The sequence below is a fragment of the Chiloscyllium punctatum genome, chromosome 32 (assembly GCF_047496795.1).
Source record: "Chiloscyllium punctatum isolate Juve2018m chromosome 32, sChiPun1.3, whole genome shotgun sequence".
NCBI classification, from domain to species: domain Eukaryota; kingdom Metazoa; phylum Chordata; class Chondrichthyes; order Orectolobiformes; family Hemiscylliidae; genus Chiloscyllium; species Chiloscyllium punctatum.
Genome location: NC_092770.1, coordinates 27,479,499 through 27,500,501, shown reverse-complemented (window position 1 = coordinate 27,500,501; position 21,003 = coordinate 27,479,499).

The following is a 21,003-nucleotide window of genomic DNA, read 5'->3' as shown; positions in this document are numbered from 1 at the left end:
AAAAGAGTATGTTGTCCATATCAGGCCTCCAGTGCTTACTTCAAGGTTATGTACAACAACAATAGTCACAGGTCCATCTTTCCATAGAATCCTTACAGGCAGCAGAGAGTGGCAGGAGCTGGGCGGAAGTGAGGTCGGAGCACAGAGGCTGTTGGAAAGGTTAGTGAGTGCTATTTAAGTATTTACCTTGAAGCCAGTGGCCTTTTTTTGCAGCAGAACGCGGCGGGAGCTGGGTGGAAGTGAGGTTGGAGCACAGAGGCTGTTGGAAAGGTTAGTGGGTGCTATTTAAGGTAAGGAGGTGTGATCTTGAGTCGAATGTGTAGCTGAGGAACTGGTGCAGGAAGCAAGGATTTAAATTCTTGGAACACTGAGCTTTGTTCTACAGTAAGGATACATTATACAAAAGGGACGAGTTGCACCTTAATAGGTGAGGGACCAGCATTCTGGCAGGCAGGTTTGTCACTGCAACACAGGGGTGTTTAAACTTAGTAGTGAGGGAGGAGGGGGGACAAACTGGAAATTCAAGAAGGAAGTTAAAGGGAAAGTGAGAATAAGAGAAGGTAAGAAAGACAACAGACTCAACGGAGCAGAAAACTCAAGAAGAGATCATACAGTATGGTCAAGTGAAATAGAGATTGATAGGAAGGGTGAGGGGAGTAACAAATTTAAAATATTATATATGAATGCACAAAGCATAAGAAATAAGGTAGATGAATTTGAGGCTCAGTTGGAACTTGGCAGGTACAATGTTGTGGGGATAACTGAGACGTGGCTTCAAGTGGACAGGGCCTGGAAAATTAATGTTCAAGGCTATACGTGCTGTCAGAAGGACAGACTGAAGGGCAGAGGGGGTGGGGTGGCCCTGTTAGTGAGGAATGATATTCAGTCCCTTGTGAGGGGGACATAGAATCAGGAGATGTAGAGTCAGTATGGATTGAGCTGAGAAATTCTAAAGGTAGAAAGACCCTCTTGGGAGTTATCTACAGGCCCCCAAACAGTAGTCTGGATGTAGAGTGTAAGTTGAATAAGGAGCTGAAATTAACCTGTTGCAAAGGTATTACTACAGTTGTTATGGGGGATTTCAACATGTAGATGGTCTGGGAGAATCAGGGTGGTACTGGACCCCAAGAAAGGGAGTTTATGGAGTGCCTCTGAAATGGATTCTTTGAACAGCTTGTACTGGAGCCTACCAAGGAGAAGGCAATTCTGGATCTGGTGTTGTGCAACCAACCGGATTTGATCAGAGACCTTGAAGTAAAGGAACCATTAGTAGGTAGTGACCATAATATGATAAGTTTTAATCTGCAATTTGAGAGGGAGAAGGGAGAATTGGGAGTGTCAGTATTTGGGGGCGGCACGGTGGCACAGTGGTTAGCACTGCTGCCTCACAGCGCCAGTGACCCGGGTTCAATTCCCGCCTCAGGCGACTGACTGTGTGGAGTTTGCACGTTCTCCCCGTGTCTGCGTGGGTTTCCTCCGGGTGCTCCGGTTTCCTCCCACACTCCAAAGATGTGCAGGTCAGGTGAATTGGCCATGCTAAATTGCCCGTAGTGTTAGGTAAGGGGTAGATATAGATGTAGGGGTATGGGTGGGTTACGCTTCGGTGGGGCGGTGTGGACTTGTTGGGCCGAAGGGCCTGTTTCCACACTGTAAGTAATCTAATCTAATCTAATCTAATCTAATCTATTGCAGTTGACAAAGGGAACTATGGAGCTATGAGGGAGGAGCTGGCCAAAGTTCAATGGTGCAATACCCGAGCAGGGATGGCAGTGGAACAATAATGGCAGACATTTCTGGATTATAATGCAGAAGGTGCAGGATCAGTTCATTCCAAGGAGGAAGAAAGATCCTAAGGGGAGACAGGGGCGGCCATGGCTGACGAGGGAAGTTAAGGACTGTATAAAGATAAAAGAGAAGAAGTATAACATAGCAAAGATGGGCAGGAAGCCGGAGGACTGGGAAACTTTTAAAGAGCAACAGAGGATAACTAAAAAGGCAATACGTGGAGAGAAAATGAGGTACGAAGGCAAACTGGCCAAAAATATAAAGGAGGATAGTAAAAGCTTTTCTTTTGCTATGTGAAAATTTTAAAAATGGTTAAGACTAAAATTGGGCCCTTGAAAACAGAAACGGGTGAATTTATTATGGGGAACAAGGAAATGGCAGTAGAGTCGAATAAGTACTTTGGATCTGTCTTCACTGGGGAAGACACAAGCAATCTCCCAGATGTAATGGCGACTGAAGGACCTAGGGTAATGAATGAACTGAAAGGAATTTATATTAGGCAGGAAATGGTGTTGGAGAGACTGTTAGGTCTGAAGGCTGATAAGTCCCTGGGACCTGATGGTCTACATCCCAGGGTACTTCAGGAGGTGAGTCTAGAAATCGTGGACGCATTGGTAATCATTTTCCAATATTCTACAGATTCAGGGTCAGTTCCTGCGGATTGGAGGATGGGTAATATTATCCCACTTTTCAATAAAGGAGAGAGAGAGAAAACAGGGAATTATAGACTGGTTAGCCTGACGTCAGTGCTGGAATCAATTATGAAAGTTGAAATTATGACTCATTTGGATAGCAGTAACAGGATAGATCAGAGTCAGCATGGATTTATGAAGGGGAAATCGTGCTTGACCAATTTTCTGGAATTTTTTGATGATGCAATTATGAAGATGGACAAGGAGAGGCAATAGCTGTAGTGTACCTGGAGTTTCAGAAAGCCTTTGATAAAGTCCCACATAGGAGGTTAGTGAGCAAAATTAGGGCACATGGTATTGGGGGCAAAATACTGACATGGATTGAAAATTGGCTGTCTGACAGGAAGCAAAGAGTAGTGATAAACGTCTCCCTTTCGGAATGGCAGGCAATGACCAGTGGGTACCACAAAGTTCTGTGCTGGGACCGTAGCTGCTTACAATATACATCAATGATATAGATGAAGGTATTAAAAGTATCATTCACAAATTTGCTGATGACAGAAAGCTGGGTGGCAGGGTGAAATGTGAGGAGGATGTTATGAGAATACAGGGTGACTTGGACAAGCTAGGTGAATGGACAGATGCATAGCAAATACAATTTAGTGTGGATAAGTGTGTGGTTATCCACTTTGGTGGCAAGGACAGGAAGGCAGATTACTATCTAAATGGAGTCAAATTAGGTAAAGGGGAAGCACAACGAGATCTAGGTGTTCTTGTACATTAGTCAATGAAAGGAAGCATGCAGGTACAGCAGGCAGTGAAGAAAGCTAGCCTTCATAACAAGACGAATTGTGTATAGGAGCAAAGAGGTCCTTCTGTAGCATTATAGGGCCCTGATGAGACCATACCTGGAGTATTGTGTGCAGTTTTGGTCTCCAAATTTGAGGAAGGACATTCTGGCTATTGAGGGAGTGCAGTATAGGTTCATGAGGTCAATTCCCGGAATGACGGGACCATCATATGTTGAAAGATTGGAGCAACTGGACTTGTATACACTTGAATTTAGAAGGATGAGAGGGGATCTGATTCAGACGTACAAGATTATTAAAGGTTTGGACACTCTAGAAGCAGGAAGTATGTTTCTGCTGATGGGTGAGTCCAGAACCAGAGGACAAAGTTTAAAATTAAGGGGTATTTAGAACAGATTTGAGGAGAAACGTCTTCCCCCAGAGAGTGGTGGATATATGGAATGCTCTGCCCCAGGAGGCAGTGGAGGCCAAGTCTCTGGATACTTTCAAGAAAGAGATGGATAGAGCTCTTAGAGATAGTGGAATCAAGGGTTATGGGAATAAGGCAGGAACAGGACCATAATGAATGGTGGTGCTGGCTCAAAGGGCCGAATGGCCTACTCCTGCACCTATTGTCTATTGTCTATTGTCTATGGTCATTCGGCCTATCGAGTCTGCACCGACCCTCCAAAGAGTATCCCACCCAGACTAATACCCCCTACCTTATCCCTGTAATCCTGCATTTCCCATGGCCAACCCACACATCCCTGAACAACACGGGCAATTGAGTATGGCCCAACTACCTAACCTGTACATCTTTGAACTGTACAAAGTCAAAAATCATACATCACCAGGTTATAGTCCAACAGATTTATTTGGATGAATCCATGTTAGATTCTGTAAATCTGCTTTTTAGATTAGAATCAGCCTGACCATTGTGGCACAGACAGTGTCACACAGGGTACCTCACACCTTAAATGCATTATCTGGGCCGACATGACACCAATTCTTAAAGTTCACTTGAGAATGTAAATTTTAAAAAGGTTTTGCGATTTACATATGAAAGAACTAAAACCAACATGATCATTCTGAAAGATGAGAGACTTAACAAACAATCCAGGTCTTTTTCAATATAAGGTTAAAAATCATACAACACCAGGTTATAGTCCAACAGGTTCATTTGGAAGCACTAGCTTTTGGAGTGCTGTTCCTTCATCAGGTGGTTGTGTTTCAATATATAGTTTCAGTTACATCACACTAGAAACTTGTGCTATAAATGTTGTTTCTTATGCTCCATAACCACCTGATGAAGGAGCAGCACTCCAAAAGCTAGTGCTTCCAAATGAACCTGTTGGACTGTAACTTGGTGTTGTGTGACTTCTAACTTTGTATACCCCAGTCCAACACTGGCACCACCAAATCATTGGACTGTGGGAGGAAACCAGAGCAAACCTACACAGACACAGGGAGAATGTGCAAACTCCACCCAGACAGTCGCCTGAGGCTGGAATTGAACCTGGGCTCCTGGTACTGTAAGGTAGCAGTGCTACTAACTGAGTCACCATGCTACCTGTTGCTGTTATTACGCCCTAACAATTCTGGCTTCCCTTTTCTTCCATTGCTCACAGTCACTATTCTTTGGGCAGTCAAAGCAGAGCCAACACAAAAACTGATAGTTTCCCATCACAATGGGCAGCAGTGTTCTCATCACTGTAATCCCAATGATCACTGCCGACCCTGCCAAGCCCCTACCTGATCATTGTCCAACTTCCCCATTTGCAATCTCCTGGTCTTCCTGCTCCCTCTGTCTTGATCCACCCTTCCCTCAATTCAAACTTAGTGGCAGTCTTCAGTGATCTCTCTGGGCATTGCCAGTTTCACCATCAATTGGGGGATAATAAATGGAGCCTCCAAAGCACTTGATCACAAAACCATCCAAAATAGGTGCACAGGTTAGGCCATTCAGCCCATTGAATTTGTTTCGCCATTCAATTATGGCTGATAAGTTTCACAAGGAAGAAGGGCTGAAGAAGGGCTCATGCCCGAAACGTCGATTCTCCTGCTCCTTGGATGCTGCCTGACCTGCTGTGCTTTTCCAGCAACACATTTTCAGCTCTGATCTCCAGCATTTTCAGTCCTCACTGTCCCCTGATAAGTTTCTCAACCCATTCTCCCGCTTTCTCCCTATAACCCTTGATCCCCTTGATACTCAAGAACTTATCTATCGCAGTTTTAAATATACTGAATGAATTGGCCTCCACAGCCTTCTGTGGCAGTGAGTTCCATAGATTCACCACTCTTTGGCTGAAGAAGTTTCTCCCTATTACTGTTCTAAAAAATCTACCTTTTACTGTAAGGCTAACTCAATACCCTGTTCTTGCTTTGTCCATGTTGGAGCTGCCCATGGCTGAATATAATATAAAATGGCCACCTGTGGTTTTCAGCTGACATAAAATAGCTGAAGAGAATTGAAAGTTGACAGCAGTTTCCTCAGTTAGAATCGTGGCCTTCACGCATACATTAACCAGATAAGCTAGTGAAACATCTTGTGAGAATGAGACATTCTCAATAAGGGAAGCTAAAATAGAAACCTTTTAGGGAGCCTATCTAAAGTTTGTTATTTAGTATGGATAGGAGCAGAAAACACTTGCCGTACATTAGTTAAGATCTGCTCAGCAATTAAAATCACTTACATATATAGATGTTGGTATGATAATGTAGTAGTTTTAATTTGCAGTAGTTTGAGTGTATTAAAAATTGAGAATTTAATTAGATTCCTGTTGACAGTCAGCTTAGGCCCAGAGGCAGTTTTGACAAGGAGAACGCTTGAAAGACGCAGATTAGATACGCCTAAACCAAACTTTGTTGTTTAGTAAAGATCAGAAGGAAAAGTCTGATCCGACAATAACTAAGGCATTTTACATGAGTGCTATTATAAATATATATCTAACAAACAGTGGGTGTGAAATGTAGGCACAGGGGGAGATGGCCTATTTGTTTTGCTGCTGGACTGCTCATCCAGAGACCGAGATAATGTTCTGGGGACCCAGGTTCAAATCCTGCCATGGCAGATGGTGGAATTTGAATTCAATTTTAAAAAAACAGTTTGGAATGAAGAGTCTAATGATGACCACGAATTCACATCAATTATTGGAAAAACCCGTCTGGTTCACTAATGACCCTTTTGGGAAGGAAACTGCCATCCTTATCTGGTCTGGCCTACATGTGACTCCAGACCCACAGCAATGTGGTTTGCTCTTAACACCTCTCTGGGCAAAAAGTGATGGGCAATAAATAATGCCTAGCCAGCAACATCCTCATTCCATGAATGAATAAAGGATATAAGTAAACCTATTAGGGTTCATCAGGGTTACAGATGTAACTGATGAATATCAGAAAGTTTAACTAAGTCCCAATGGACAAGCAACTTCAGGGTGTAGGGAGAAACCTCTATCCTACCAGCAGAGGGAATTGAATTTGCCAGCATTGGAATGTTCCTAATAGTAGGAGGCCTGACAGAATGAACAATAGTCAAGATTAGAGTGGTGCTTGAAAAGCACAGCAAGTCAGGCAGCATCCGAGAAGTGGGAAAATTGACATTTCGGGAAAAAGCCCTTCATCAGGCCCAAAACGTCGATTTTCTTGCTTCTCAGATGCTGCCTGACCTGCTGTGCTTTTCCAGAACCACTCTAATTTTGACTCTAACCTCCAGCATCTGCAGTACCCACTTCTGCCCAGAATGAATAATAGGAGTAAATCTCTGTACTGGAATGTAGCTGTGTAGAGATGTATTGTGACAGCCCAACAACAGGTGATAAGGAAGTCTGACAAACATTATGAGATCATGCGAAGACCTAGGGCTGTCCATGGAGTTGTCCATCATTGATCTTGTATTTGCAGGATTAGGAATGTTGGTTAGAGGTGATGTGGCTAAGTCTGACGTCAATGTTTCATGTAAACATTGTAACGTGGAATGTGTAAATATCCTGCACCTAAATGAGAGAGTCAGAATGTCCTCTCCCACACTGCATTGAAAAGAAGTTCTGACTAAAGATTGATTTGACTCAGTGGTTAGCACTGCTGCCTCACAGTGCATGGGACCTAGGTTCCAATCCAGCCTCTGGTGACTGTATGTGTAGAATTTGCGCATCCTCCTTGTATCTGCATGGGTTTCCTCTGGGTGTTCTGGTTTCCTCCCACATTCCTGAAGAAGGGCTCATGCCCGAAACGTCGATTCTCCTGCTCCTTGGATGCTGCCTGACCTGCTGCGCTTTTCCAGCAACACATTTTCAGCTCTTTCCTCCCACAGTCCAAAGATGCACAGGTTAGGTGAATTAGCCATCCTAAAATATAGTTTTACAGGGATATGTTGGGGGTGGGGGTGAACTGGTTGGGATGCTGTTCAGAGAGTCAGTGTGGACTGAATGGACTAAATAGCCTGCTTCCACAGTATAGAGATTTTGTGAGTCTACCTGTGCTGTGTTGCTGAACACAGGACTCAAGATTTCTCTTTAAAATTCCTCCCCAACAGTCTACATGTCCTTTCATTCCTTTAGCCCAAAGAACTATACTTAACTCCTTGAAAATAATTCAATGGTCAATTTAATATTTGGAGGAAACCTGATTGGACAGGTATAAGTCCCTATATTTGCACGTGCAAAAGACCCAAGTATCTGTGTTTGACGCTTCCCCTGATACCGACAAAACAGACTTTACCATTACAGTGGTTGGCATGATTTTCATACACATAATGAGTACCCACATACCTTCCCACCATATTGAACCCTGAAAATAAGTCTGTCTTGATTTCTAGGCCATTGGTAAATTGCAGTTAATTTCTACTTGTTAATTTTAACTTGATATTGTCATCTTTAAGCATTAAGTACAAATGTGAGAGAATTTAATGAGTTTAAGTGTGACTTAAATTATGCAATCTGATTAAAGGTAAACACACTATTGTCTCACCTTAGCTCAGTCGTCTAAACAGTTGGGCTGTTCATTTCCCATCACTGGCAGTGTTTACCATGAAGGACTCACCTTTTCAACCTCTCTCCTCATCTGAGGTGTGGTGGACCTCAGGTTAAATCACCATCAGTGATCTCTCTGTAATGGTCTGGTACAACAATGATGACTCCCACTATCTCATTAGACAGAGAGAGAAAGGCGACTGGTTGTGGTTTAACCTGAGGGTCACCACAGAGACATACAAATCAAAAGTTTTGTATAGTACCCTCAGCTGCTACAGAAATTAAACTGATATATATGGTGTCCCTCAGCAACCTAATCCCACTGCCGAGCCAACTGAGCTAATTGACCACCCAGATTGTGTTTATAATTTCACACACCAGCACATTACACCATCACAGCCAATAACAACTTCCAGAAACTTAGTGGCATACTTCAGAGCTTGAACAGCAGCCCAGGGAACACAGTTAGCTGTATGCGGAATGTATTGGGTTGTTCTAATGATGTGCGTGTGTGCAGAATGCCCATTCCGCTTCCAAATGTCGAGCTGAGAGTCGCAAATAAGCAGAATTATTCACCAAGAAACTTGATGAGCTTCTGTCTCATTATCTGGCATGAAAACTGGTCATAACTAGAATTCAAACGAAGTAAAATCAGTTCACATGTTCTTTCTTTTCTTATTTTTTGACAAAATATAATTTACATGTTGTTCGACATCACCTGGATTCCCTGGCCATTATAAAATGAGGAAGAAAAAGGAATGTAATGTATTTGAAATATGATGCTGCTGCTCTCGATGCGAAATCAGAGGCTTATCACATGAGGACCTCTAACCAAATCTTCAGATCTGCTCTCGTCCTGTGATAAAAAAATCACAGAGATCTACGACTCATTTTCCATTACTTGACCTGTAGTCTTGCATGCCTTGACATTGCAAGTGCATGTCCAATACTTCTGAGGTGTGATGAGGGTTTTTGCCTCTCCCACCCTTACAGGAAGTGGGCGGCACGGTGGCTCAGTGATTAGCACTGCTGCCTCACAGTACCAGAGTTCGAATCCAGCCTCGGGCCGTCTGCCTGTGTGAAGTTTGTACATTCTCCCTGTGTCTGCGTGGGTTTGCTCCGGTTTCCTCCCATATTCCAAAGATATCCAGGTTAGGGTGAATTGACCATGCTAAATTGCCCATATTGTTCAGGGATGTATAGGTTAGATACATTCGTCAGGGGTAAATGTAGAGTAATACAGTAGGGGAGTGGGTCTGGGTGGGATATTCTTCAGTGGGGACTTGTTGCGCTAAATGGCCTGTTTCCACACTGTAGGAATTGTATGAAGTGAGCTCCAGATTCCGACCACCCTTTGGGTAAAAAAGGATTTTCCTCACATCACTTCTAAACTTTTTGACTCTTACGTTAAATCTATGTCCCTCTTAGTCATTTAACTCTCCATCAGAGGAAAAGTTTCTTCCTGCTCACCTTACCCTTGCCCCTCATCACTTTTTACATCTCAAGACATTTGACATCAGTGAGTCAGTGAGGGCACCATCGACACAAAACCTGATGCATATTAGAGAACGTAAAGGAGTTTTGATCGGCTGTCACTGGTGCTGTTTTAGCTTGTTGCTGTGGTATTTTCCACACTAGTGTTTATAGAAAGCACTTCCCCCCCAAAACAAAATCACACAGCTTCTTTGTGTTACACAAGGCCTCCACAAAAGCTGGACAAACACCGACATAACAACCACCTTGCAGATAGGAAGATGGACAGCTGTAAAGCCTCCCCACACTGGACCAGCATCAGTGCAGACTGAATTAAGTGCATTCCTTTGTTGCTAGGAACTTCTAGAGTTCAATTTGAACTCACAGCTATTAGACCTGGAGCCAGGATAGCTGACCACTGAGTCACAACTGTTCAATGTTGGCTAATCATGGATTATCTTGGAATTTAAAACCCTGAGTTCAAATACTCAGTCAGGTTGGGTTTTGATTCCTTACAGGCTGTTTTGAGCTTTATGCTTTCTTATTTCAATTCCCTTTCTTTCCTCCCCAAACATAACCAGGTATTTTTGCTTTTGTTTAACCACAGAAGTTTTATTTACCCAGTTATAACTGATGTTCAGTCCTTGCATGCCCAAGATCATCTTTTGTTCCTTCTGGGCACCAAAATATTTCAGTTTACCCTGTCCCAAGAGGTAAGTTGCCAAAATGACTTCCAAGTTACTCCTGCCAGAGCAGAACGGGCCATGGTGGATCCCATTTTCCTTACTCACTGTACTTTTGGCCATGTGATTAGTTAAGTGAATGCCAAGATTGTAAACATGGTCAGATAGTGGTAGAACACAGGACAGGTTGTTTGCTACAACTGAGTGCAATTTTTGCAGTTAGAAATTGAACTTAGAAATCTGTGAATTTCTCATCTGGTACACTCAAAAGTTGCGAACGCTTCACATTGAATGATACACTAGAGTTATTTCCATCTCCTAGTGAGATCCAGGCACCACTGTCTGGTCCAGCAATTCTTCTCCATCTGTACTTGCCCTTGAGAAGGTGGTGGTGAGCTGCCTTCTTGAACTGCTGCAGATTATTTGCTGGAAGGTATCCCACAATGCCCTTAGGCAGGGTTTTTACCCAGTAACATTGAAGGAACAGCGATACATTTCCAAGTCAGGACGGTGAGTGGTTTGGAGGGGGATCTTGAAGGTCATAGATTCATTGAGATGTACAGCACTGAAAAAGACCTTTCAGTCCAACCCGTCCACGCTGACCAGATAACTCAACCTAATCTAGTCCCACCTGCCAGCACCCAGCCCATATCCCTCCAAACCCTTCCTATTCACATACACAAAAAGATACTTTTTAAATGTTGCAATTGTAGAAGTCTCCACCACTTCCTCTGGCAACTCAATCCATACACGCACCAGCCTTTGTGTGAAAAAGTTGCCCCTTAGGTCCTTTTTAATTCTTTCTCCTCTCACCTTAAACCTATGCCCTTTAGTTCTGGACTCCTCCACCCCAGGGAAAATACCTTGTCTATTCACCCTATCCATGCCCCTCATGATTTTATGAACCTTTATAAGGTCAACCCTCAGCATCCAACGCTCCATGAAAAACAGCCTCATGGTGTTCCCATGTAGCTGCTGCCCTTGTCCTTCTTGATGGAAGTGGTCGTGGGTTTGGAAAGTGCTGTCTAAGGATCTTTGGTGAATTTCAAATGAAGTAAACTCAGTTGAAATATTATTTATTTTCTTTTTTTTAACAAAGTTTAATTTACATTTTATTCAATGTCATGTGGACTCCTGGCCATTGTATCTTCCAGATAGTACACATGGCTGCTACTGAGGATCAGTGGTGGAAGGAGTAGATGTTTGTGGATGTGATGCCTGTCAAGTGGGCTGCTTTGTCCTGGATGGTGTCAAGCTTTTGAGTGTTCAAAGTTAAAAATCACACCACACCAGGTTATAGTCCAATGCGCTTATTTGGAAGCACTATCTTTCAGAGCACTGCTACTTCATCAGATGTTTTGCATGTGTGAAAGTTTGGTAAAATGTGTGTGTGAGTGTAATGGAGTATAGGCCTATGACAGGGTGTGTTCGTGGGTGTGAGTGTGGGGGATGTATGTTTGTGTGTATATGAGAGAGGGTCTGTGTGTGTGTGTGCGTGTGTGTGTGAGAGTGTATAGTGTAGTGGGGTCACCTGTAGTGTGACATGAACCCAAAGTCCCCAGTTGAGGCCATTCCCATGCGTACCGACCTTGGCTATCAGCCTCTGCTTGACCACTTTGCATTGTTGCGTATCCAAAAGTCTACCTTGGAGGATGGTCACCTGAAAATCCGAGGCTGAATGTCCATGACCGCTGAAGTGATGCCCGAATGGGAGGGAACACCCCTGTCTAGTGATTGTTGTGTGGTGTCCATTCATCTGTTGTCATAGCGCCTGCTGGTCTTGTCAATGTACCATGCTTCAGAGCATCCTTGCCTGCAGCGTGTGTGATAGATAACATTGGCCGAATACCTGCCACATACATGACCTGCTTCCAGGGATTATGTGATCGAACAATGTATGGATTCTATGTATATTAGGCTTTGATTGAGTCCCTCCTGACTTTTCCCATCAACACCTGTCACTGTGTAATGGGGCCTTCAGCAGCAGGTGATGATGCTGAGTGACGGTAACAAGCATGGGAGATCCAGCAGGCAAGTTAACTTCTTTGGAGTAATCAATGTCTCTGTCTATAATAGACATCTTGAAGAGAGGGAAAGATAGGCAAAGGATTTCCCCAAAATACAAGTTTCATGCCTCACTAATATACTGCTCTAATAAGTATGCCCCACTATTCCTAGTGTTGTCATAAATGTGATTAAACCACCAAATTTCACAATTTTATTTTATTGTCTAATTCAATTTAAAGAATGTGCACATCAAGTTCTTTTTTCATAAATAAGAAAATTACTGTTTATTGTAGTTAAGCTGCTTTTAATCAGTGGCAATAGGATAGTGAAGAAGGGATTTGGTATGCTTTCCTTTATTGGTCAGAGTATTGAGTACAGGAGTTGGGAGGTCATGTTGCGGCTGTACAGGACATTGGTTAGGCCACTGTTGGAATATTGCATGCAATTCTGTTCTCCTTCCTAATGGAAAGATGTTGTGAAACTTGAAAGGGTTCAGAAAAGGTTTGCAAGGATGTTGCCAGGGTTGGAGGATTTGAGCTACAGGGAGAGGCTGAACAGGCTGGGCCTATTTTCCCTGGAGCGTCGGAGGCTGAGGGGTGACCTTATAGAGGTTTACAAAATAATGAGGGGCATGGATAGGATAAATAGACAAAGTCTTTTTGCTGGGGTCAGGGAGTCCAAAACTAGAGGGCATAGGTTTAGGGTGGGAGGGGAAAGATATAAAAGAGACCTCAGGGGCAACCTTTTCACACAGAGGGTGGTACGTGTATGGAATGAGCTGCCAGAGGAAGTGGTGGAGGCTGATACAATTGCAACATTTAAGAGGCATTTGGATGAGTATATGAATAGGAAGTGTTGGAGGAAAATGGGCCAGGTGCTGGCAGGTGGGACTAGATTGGGTTGGGAATATCTAGTCGGCTTGGACGGGGTAGGCCAAAGGGTCTGTTTCCATGCTGTACATCTCTATGATTCTATGACTTGCTAACCTACAACTGTATAACTTAAACTCTATCCCATTTTAAAAATTCCCATACACGTTGTTATGGACCAAACTAGACCTTCCCCACTCCTTATCACCAACACCCCCAAACCTCCCCCCAACCCCACACAGTCCCCCCACCAAAATATAGTAAGGACTTAGCCTAGACCCTAATTTCTACATTTATTTACAGGCATATTTAAGATGCTGTGTTTCAGATCAAATTCAATTGGTCCACCATTAAGCTTCAGCAAAACAAACGTTATTCTTACAGCACAGTTAAAATACAAATGAACAGAAGAACTGGCAGAATTTTAACTGTATTGAAATACTTAATTTAATTTAAGAGTTAATCTCTAATTATCAACTGTTCCAATATAGGCAGATTCATACGAATAACATTTTCTGCACTCGATGTTTCTTCACTGCGTCCGGTACCTAGACACAGAGGACATGAGTGCTGGTGAGAAATAAGCTGTACTGCTTTTTGGCAGCTGTATGGGGAGGAGTTATTTAAAAAAAGACAAAAAATGTCAGTAGCATCTCATAAATACCCCTTTGGTCAGGCAATTTGGTAAAACAGATTTACTCTCACGTGCTGTGTTTTTTCAGCCCAGCCAAAGGAAATACTGAAAAAAAAAACAATCTGCCTCTTTTATTTCTAAGAGGAAAAACTTTCTTCCAAAGTTTTCACTAACAACAGAGGGAGAAAGAGAGAGATCTCTCTACCTATTAACTCCAGCTCCTGGATTAGTGGTGCTGGAAGAGCACAGCAGTTCAGGCAGCATCCGAGGAGCAGTAAAATCGACGTTTTACCTATTAACTCCAGCAGCCAGGGAACTCAAGATTAAACTGAAAGCAAAACCCAAAGTCCCTTGTTTTGTGTGAGTCTGACCCTGCCCTCTCAGGCCTCTTTTATATAATTTGTAAATAAAAGCAAAGCTACATACTCTGTTTGCCTGGAGAGTATTTAGGACCAATAAGGAGAGCTCAATGGGGATGTGCTAACTGATGCCCTGTGAAGAGACAAATGTCAACACATACCACTCAGCAAGAGAAACAGGACAGAACACATCTCTTAAAGGCACAGTCTTGTCACAACATACAAGCAGATATGCATGGATGCAAAACATTATTGCTGGTGAAGGAAAAAGAAAACGCTAGATATATACGGTCCTAGCACCAGTCTGGATCACAGTCATCGATCAGTTGTTTTCTTTCGACTCCTTCTGACTCCTTGCTAACGATGCAAGATTATGGATATACTGCATTGATGTTCAGGTTTTCATTCACTGGTTGCAGATTTGCCCTCTCAGTGCCTCTGAAGATGGTTTCTCCTTTACTTTGTCTTTCAATAAGGGGATTGGTGACTGAGAACAGCTGCCAGGAGATTTTCTGTTATTTCTCCACACAGGAGGACAGAGTCTGATTTAGGTGCTTCCTCTGTGCAGGTCAGAAGTTTTGCCTGCATTGTTCACAAACAGCTGAGCTTTCTGCATCCATACACTGAGTGATTGAAAAACCAATCAAACAACTATTTCTGAGCTGGAGAAAGTGACGACTGCAGATGCTGGAGACCAGAGTCGACAGAGTTGGTCAGTAAGCATCTGAGGAGCAGGAGAGTCAATGTTTTGAGCATATGTTCTTCATCAGGAATGAGGGGGTGGCCCAAGGGGGCTGAGAGATGAGAGGGGTTGCGGCTGGGGGAAGGTAGCTGGGAATGTGATAGGTAGATGAAGGCGGGGGTGAAGGTGATAGGTCAGAGAGGAGGGTGGAGTGGACAGGTGGGAAGGGAGATGGACAGGTAGGACAGTTCAAGATGGCAGTGCCAAGTTGGAGGGTGGATCTGGGATAAGGTTGGGGAGATGGGAAACTGATGAAATCCACATTGATGTCGTGTGTTTGAAGGGTCCCAAGGCAGAAGGTGAGGCGTTCTTCCTCCAGGCATCAGGTGGCTAGATTTTGGCAGTGGAGGATTCCCCCACCTTATCGTAGAGCCAATCCTCCAACTCAGCATGCCCTATAGAACTGTCTCACCAGTCCATCCTCCTTCCTACCTATCCACTCCACCCTCCTTTCTGACCTATCACCTTCACCCCAACCTTCATCTACCTATCACATTCTCAGCTACCTTCCCAGCAGTCCCACCCCCCTCCCATTCATCTCTCCGCCCACTTGGGCCACATCCTCATTCCTGATGAAGAGCTTACGCCCAAAACGTTGGCTCTCCTGTTCCTCAGATGCTGCCTGACTGGCTGTGCTTTTCCAGCCCCACACATTTCAACAACTATCTCTGAGTAGCATTGCCCTGAATACTCAGACACACACTAATATTTGAAAAATATTGTATATATAACTCACTATGTGCTTCAGCTGCCTGTTTTTAAAACTGCAAACATTATGGGTGGCACAGAGACTCAGTGGTTAGCACTGCTGCCGCACAGTGCCAGGGATCTGGGTTTGATTCCAGCCTCAGGAAACTGTCTGTGTGGAGTTTGCACATTCTCCACATATCGAGAGTGTTGTGCTAGAAAAGTGCAGCATCCGAGGAGCAGGAGATTTGATGTATCGGGCATAAACCCTTTATTCCTGATTAAGGGCTTACACCTGAAATGTCGACTGTCCTGCTCCTCAGATGCTGCCTGACCTGCTGTGCTTTTCCAGCACCACACTCTCAACTCTGACTCTCCAGCATCTGCAGTCCTCACTTTCTTCTACATTTTCCGTGTCTGCATTGGTTTCCTCCGAGTGCTCCAGTTTCCTCTCACAGTCCAAAGATGTGCAGGTTAGCTGGATTGACCATGCTAGATTGCCCATAGTGTTCAGGAATGTATAGGCTAGGTGGATTAGTCAGGGGAAATGTAGAGTAATAGGGGAGTGGATCTGGGTGGGATACTCTTCAGAGGGTCAGTGTGGACTTGTTGGGCCAAATGGCCTGTTTCCACACAGTCAGGATTCTATGATCTATTCTTTCACAGTTGCCTTGGTTTAAAACAGTATCTTTTTTCTCTAGCCTGAGGTCAAAAATTAAAGTGGTCTTTATAAAAACAAATCGCTGTGGATGCTTGAAATTTGAAACAAACACAGAGAATGTTGGACAGACCCAACAGGTCTGGCAGCATCTGTGGACAGAGAAACAGAGTACATGTTTCGAGCCCAGTAAGACTCTTCCTTGGGATCCTCATCAGACTGCCTCACCAAAGTGAGAACTACAGGTTTATTTATAAAGTGAGATACCAAAGAAGCAAGGGTGATTACAGAATCAAGGAATCATACAGAAGAGGCTGTTTGGCCCATCAATACTGTACCACCAAAAGGAGAGAGAAAAGTGTAAGAAAAAACATTTTCACTCAGTGAGTTGTTAGGTTGTGGGGAGTATTTCCTGGCAATGTGATGGAGGCAGGTTCAAGTGAAGCATTCAAGGGGGGGGTGTCTATTTGAATGGAAATTGTGTGCAAGGGTATCAGCAAAAGGAGGAGACAAGCAATCGGTGATGATACTCATCTGAAAAATGGGCTGAATGGCCTCCTCCTGCACTGTAACAATTCTGTGATTCTGTGAATTCCATGTAAGCATTTGATCTTCATCTTTTAACATTAACTACCCTTTGTGCCTGTGGAATAAAGAATAAAGAAACCCTGCTTCATGATCTTTGGGCCATCAGTGCGTTTTCATCCTATTTGATATTTCTGGAATAGTCAGCAGGATTCGTACAGCACAGGCATCAAACCCTGAGGGACAAGGTTGAAAAGGCATCAGGTTGAGATGGAGTGGATGACGCTGGAGTTAGAACTGAAAATATTCATGAGGGAGTCCAAACCTGCTCCAGTAGCACACCCCTGGACACTATGGGTCAATTTAGCATGGCGAATCCATCCCAGCTTTTGACTGTGGGAGGAAACCAGAGTTCCCAGGGGAAACCCACACCTACACAAAGCAAATGTACAAACTCCACACAGACAGTCACCCGAGGCTGTGATTGAATCTGGGTCCCTGGTGCTATGAGGCATCAATGCAATCATTCTGCCCTATAGCACTTAGCCCTGTGAGGCTATTTAAGAATTCTTCATGTTTGAATGAGTACCCACAGCTTATCTTTTTGTTTTAATTTCACGTATTTTTCTAATTAACCTGTTCAAAGATGTATTATATACCTCTGGAGCAGGTCTCTCACATGTCTCCAGTCCAGGGGCAGGGACATTACCACTGTGTCTCAATGGGTAGAGCAAAATGGTCATGCCCTGAAACATGAACATTGGCAAGCTGAAAGCATTGTGCCTAACTGATACAAGAGAGGAGTTATCAACTGTTGCTTCCTACTTGTTCTGTGCCGAAGTTGCTGAGTAATGTGAGCGCACATTGGTCTCTACTTCACAGGGCATCAGTTAGCACGTCTATATCAAGCTCTCCCGATCATCCTCAATCCCAAAGGTTTCAGTCTGAGGCTTCTAGTAGCACATGGCTCAATCAATACTCAGTGAAATGAGGGAGTTGAGAATGCCTGTAGTGTTGGAGTTCCACTTGTCAAAGACATGTCTCAGTGTCCTTAACACAAACATATGGCAACCAATAGAAGCAGGACATTGAGGTTGATGGATTGCACTTTGACCTTGCTCCATGTACTGAAGGTCTATCAGCCTGTACAGGACCCAGACAAATGTTTGAGTAGGAGGAAATCATGCTGGTCTTTACCCAGCCACTGTTCTTGAAGCTTATGTAGCTGTCTCCAACAGGACTGCCAATCCAGAACCCTGAGCTAATGTTCTGGGGGTATGAATTCAAAGCCTACCATGGTAGATGGTAACTTAAACCAAGATAAAACCTGGAAGTAAAAGCTCACCTATAGTGACCATGTGATTGTTGTAAAGAAAATCACCTGGTTCTCTAATGCTCCTTTAGGGAAGTGAATCTGCCATCCTTATCTGATCTACTCTGACCATCTGGATGGACATATGAATAGGAAGCGTTTAGAGGAATATGGGCCAAATGTTGGCAAATAGGACTAGATTAGGTTAGTCTATCTGGTTGGCATGGAGAAATTGGACCAAAGGTTCTGTTTCCATGCTGTACATCTCTATAACTCTATGACTCTGCTCCACACCCGCAATATTGCAGTTGACTCTTAATTGCCCTCTGGGCTAGCCAATGATGCCCACTTGCTGTGAAGAAATCAGCAAAGAACCATCCCTTTTCACTGTGGGTGAAAAGGGTAGGATACCTGTACAGACTGCCAATTTCAGTGACAAAGATGTTAAAGTCTAACCAAGAGTGTTCCCTTCAACCCATCACTGCCATGGACAGCGTACCAAGTGGAGGAAACATCTTTAAACCCAAATTGAAGATGGGGACTGGAGAAAATCCAAAGGAGGCTGACTGTCTTTACTCTCATCATTGTTAATTGTTGGGGAAAAAAAGCCCATCTGCTTCACTAATGTCCTTCAGGGAAGGAAATCAGCCATCTTTACCTGGTCTGGCCTTCATGTAACTCCAGACCCCAACAAAGTGGCTGACTCTTCACTGCTCACTGGACAATTAGTGATAGGCAATAATAGATTATCATGATATCCCATGAAAAAAGAAATTAAAAATTAAAGTTTCATGACAGCATTTTCCAATTTTGTTTCAATTATAAAATAGTACAATCGCTTTAACAGACCAAATTACAACGCATTAAAGTGCACTAAACGCTCGAAATTCCTGGCAACACTTAATCAGCAGCAACAATGCATGTTGGAGCAATTTACTAAGAGCTGCAGGCAGCCTGCTGAATAATGTCACATTCAGTAAAGCACAAAAACACCATATCATGGTCAGCCATGTCAAAACATGTCTTTGCACTATTGAGTCAAATCAACACAGCAAAGCATTCCAAGTCAAAATATTTCAACTACACAGAAGCAAATGTGGGAATCAAAGCAGTTCAGATCCCTAGTCACTGGAGGTGGGACTGCTTTGAAAGTGCAACACGACACTGTGCTCAACACATGGACATTATTGATGGGGAGCTTGAATTGTTTGCTTACAGGATGTTGAGAGTGTGTTGCTGGAAAAGCACAGCAGGTCAGGCACTCCAAGGTCTCATTGTTCAGCAACATTCCCTCGGACCTTACCATTAAGTGTATAAGTCCTGCTAAGGTTCGCCTTCCCAAAATGTAGCACCTGCCATTTTGAAAACTGTTTTTCGGTCAATTCACGGCCTACATGCTTGGCTTTGGGCATCTTGTAATTTTTATTTCTTCTTTGACTTCAGGTTCACCTGGTGAGCTCTGTCAAGCAGTCACATCACACTGAAAGAATAAGAAGGATGCATATTATCCAAATGGTGAGATTGATTTTTTTAAAAGTGATTTTATTGTCATGTGTACTTAACAGTGAGAAAAACAGTGAGATAACATGAAAATGTTTGCCATAGTCATCACGATGCAACACCATTTTGAGCAGCTTTGAGAATAAGAAAAGAACTACAGGTCGTTCTGCTATAATGCACATTTCCTTAACGTGAATTTGTTGTAACGCGATTGCTGAATTGGGGACACTGTTTCTAAAACACGAATGTCCGTTGGCAGTACCGTGATTACATCACCAACACTTTAAGTGCTGTTTCTAAGGCACGATTTATCTCCCTTGCGGGGTTGTACAAGGACATGCCCATTCCATTATAGAAGAACTGAATGTGGATAGATATCATTTAATAAAAGTCCATCAGTCCTGAGCCAGCTCATCGTCAATGATGCTTGTGCTGCCATCCCTGCTCCACTGCCTACACCAGATCTAACCAACAATGAAATCACCACTCTTCGGGCACCATCTTTCACTGCTGGGTCAATTCTCCTTCACCATCGCCTGACCCACTTTAAGATTAATAGAATCCCTACAGTGTAGGGACAGGCCCTCAGCCCAACAAGTCTAAACTGACCCTCCAAAGAGTATCCCATCTAGACCCATTCCCCTTGACTATTACCCTACACTTAGCCCTGACTGATGACCCTAACCTACACGTCCCTGAACACTATGAGCAATTTAGCGCAGCCAATTCACCTGGCCTGCATATCTTTGTAGTATGGGAGGAAACTGGAGCACCCAGAGGAAACCCATGCAGACAATGTGCAAACTCCACACAGACAGTCATCTGAGGATGGAATTGAACCTGGATTCCCAGCACTGTGAGGCAGCAGTGCTAACTACTGAGCCACCGTACCGCACAATCATAATGCAGGTGATCCACAGGCACATTCTTTCACTGCTGGGCCTACCTCCCCTACATTGATGTAGCAGCCACTGAGCCCAGCGTCAGGTCCTGTGTAAAGTAAGTAAGAGCGCACTGGCCATTGCCATGAAGACCAGGCTGGGCCCACTCATGTCTGCTCTAGGGTTCCTCACTGCTGCTTATGCCTTCTGATTTCACAACGAGAGGAAAGTGAAAACAACAAGAAAAGAAAAGTGATTGGAGCAGGCAAGACTGGTTGGGGAACCCTACTCCACCACCATCTTGATAACATCAGTCGCAGAGAGATCTGGGTGTCGCCAGGCATGAGTTGCAGAAGGTTGGTATGTAGGTACAGCAAGCAATCAAGAAAACTAACAGAATGGTTTGTTTTGTTGCAAGGGGAGTTGAATGGAAAAGTAAGGAGGCTATGCTTCAGTCAGACAGCACATTGCTGAGAGCTGCAGTCCTGTGTATAGTACTGG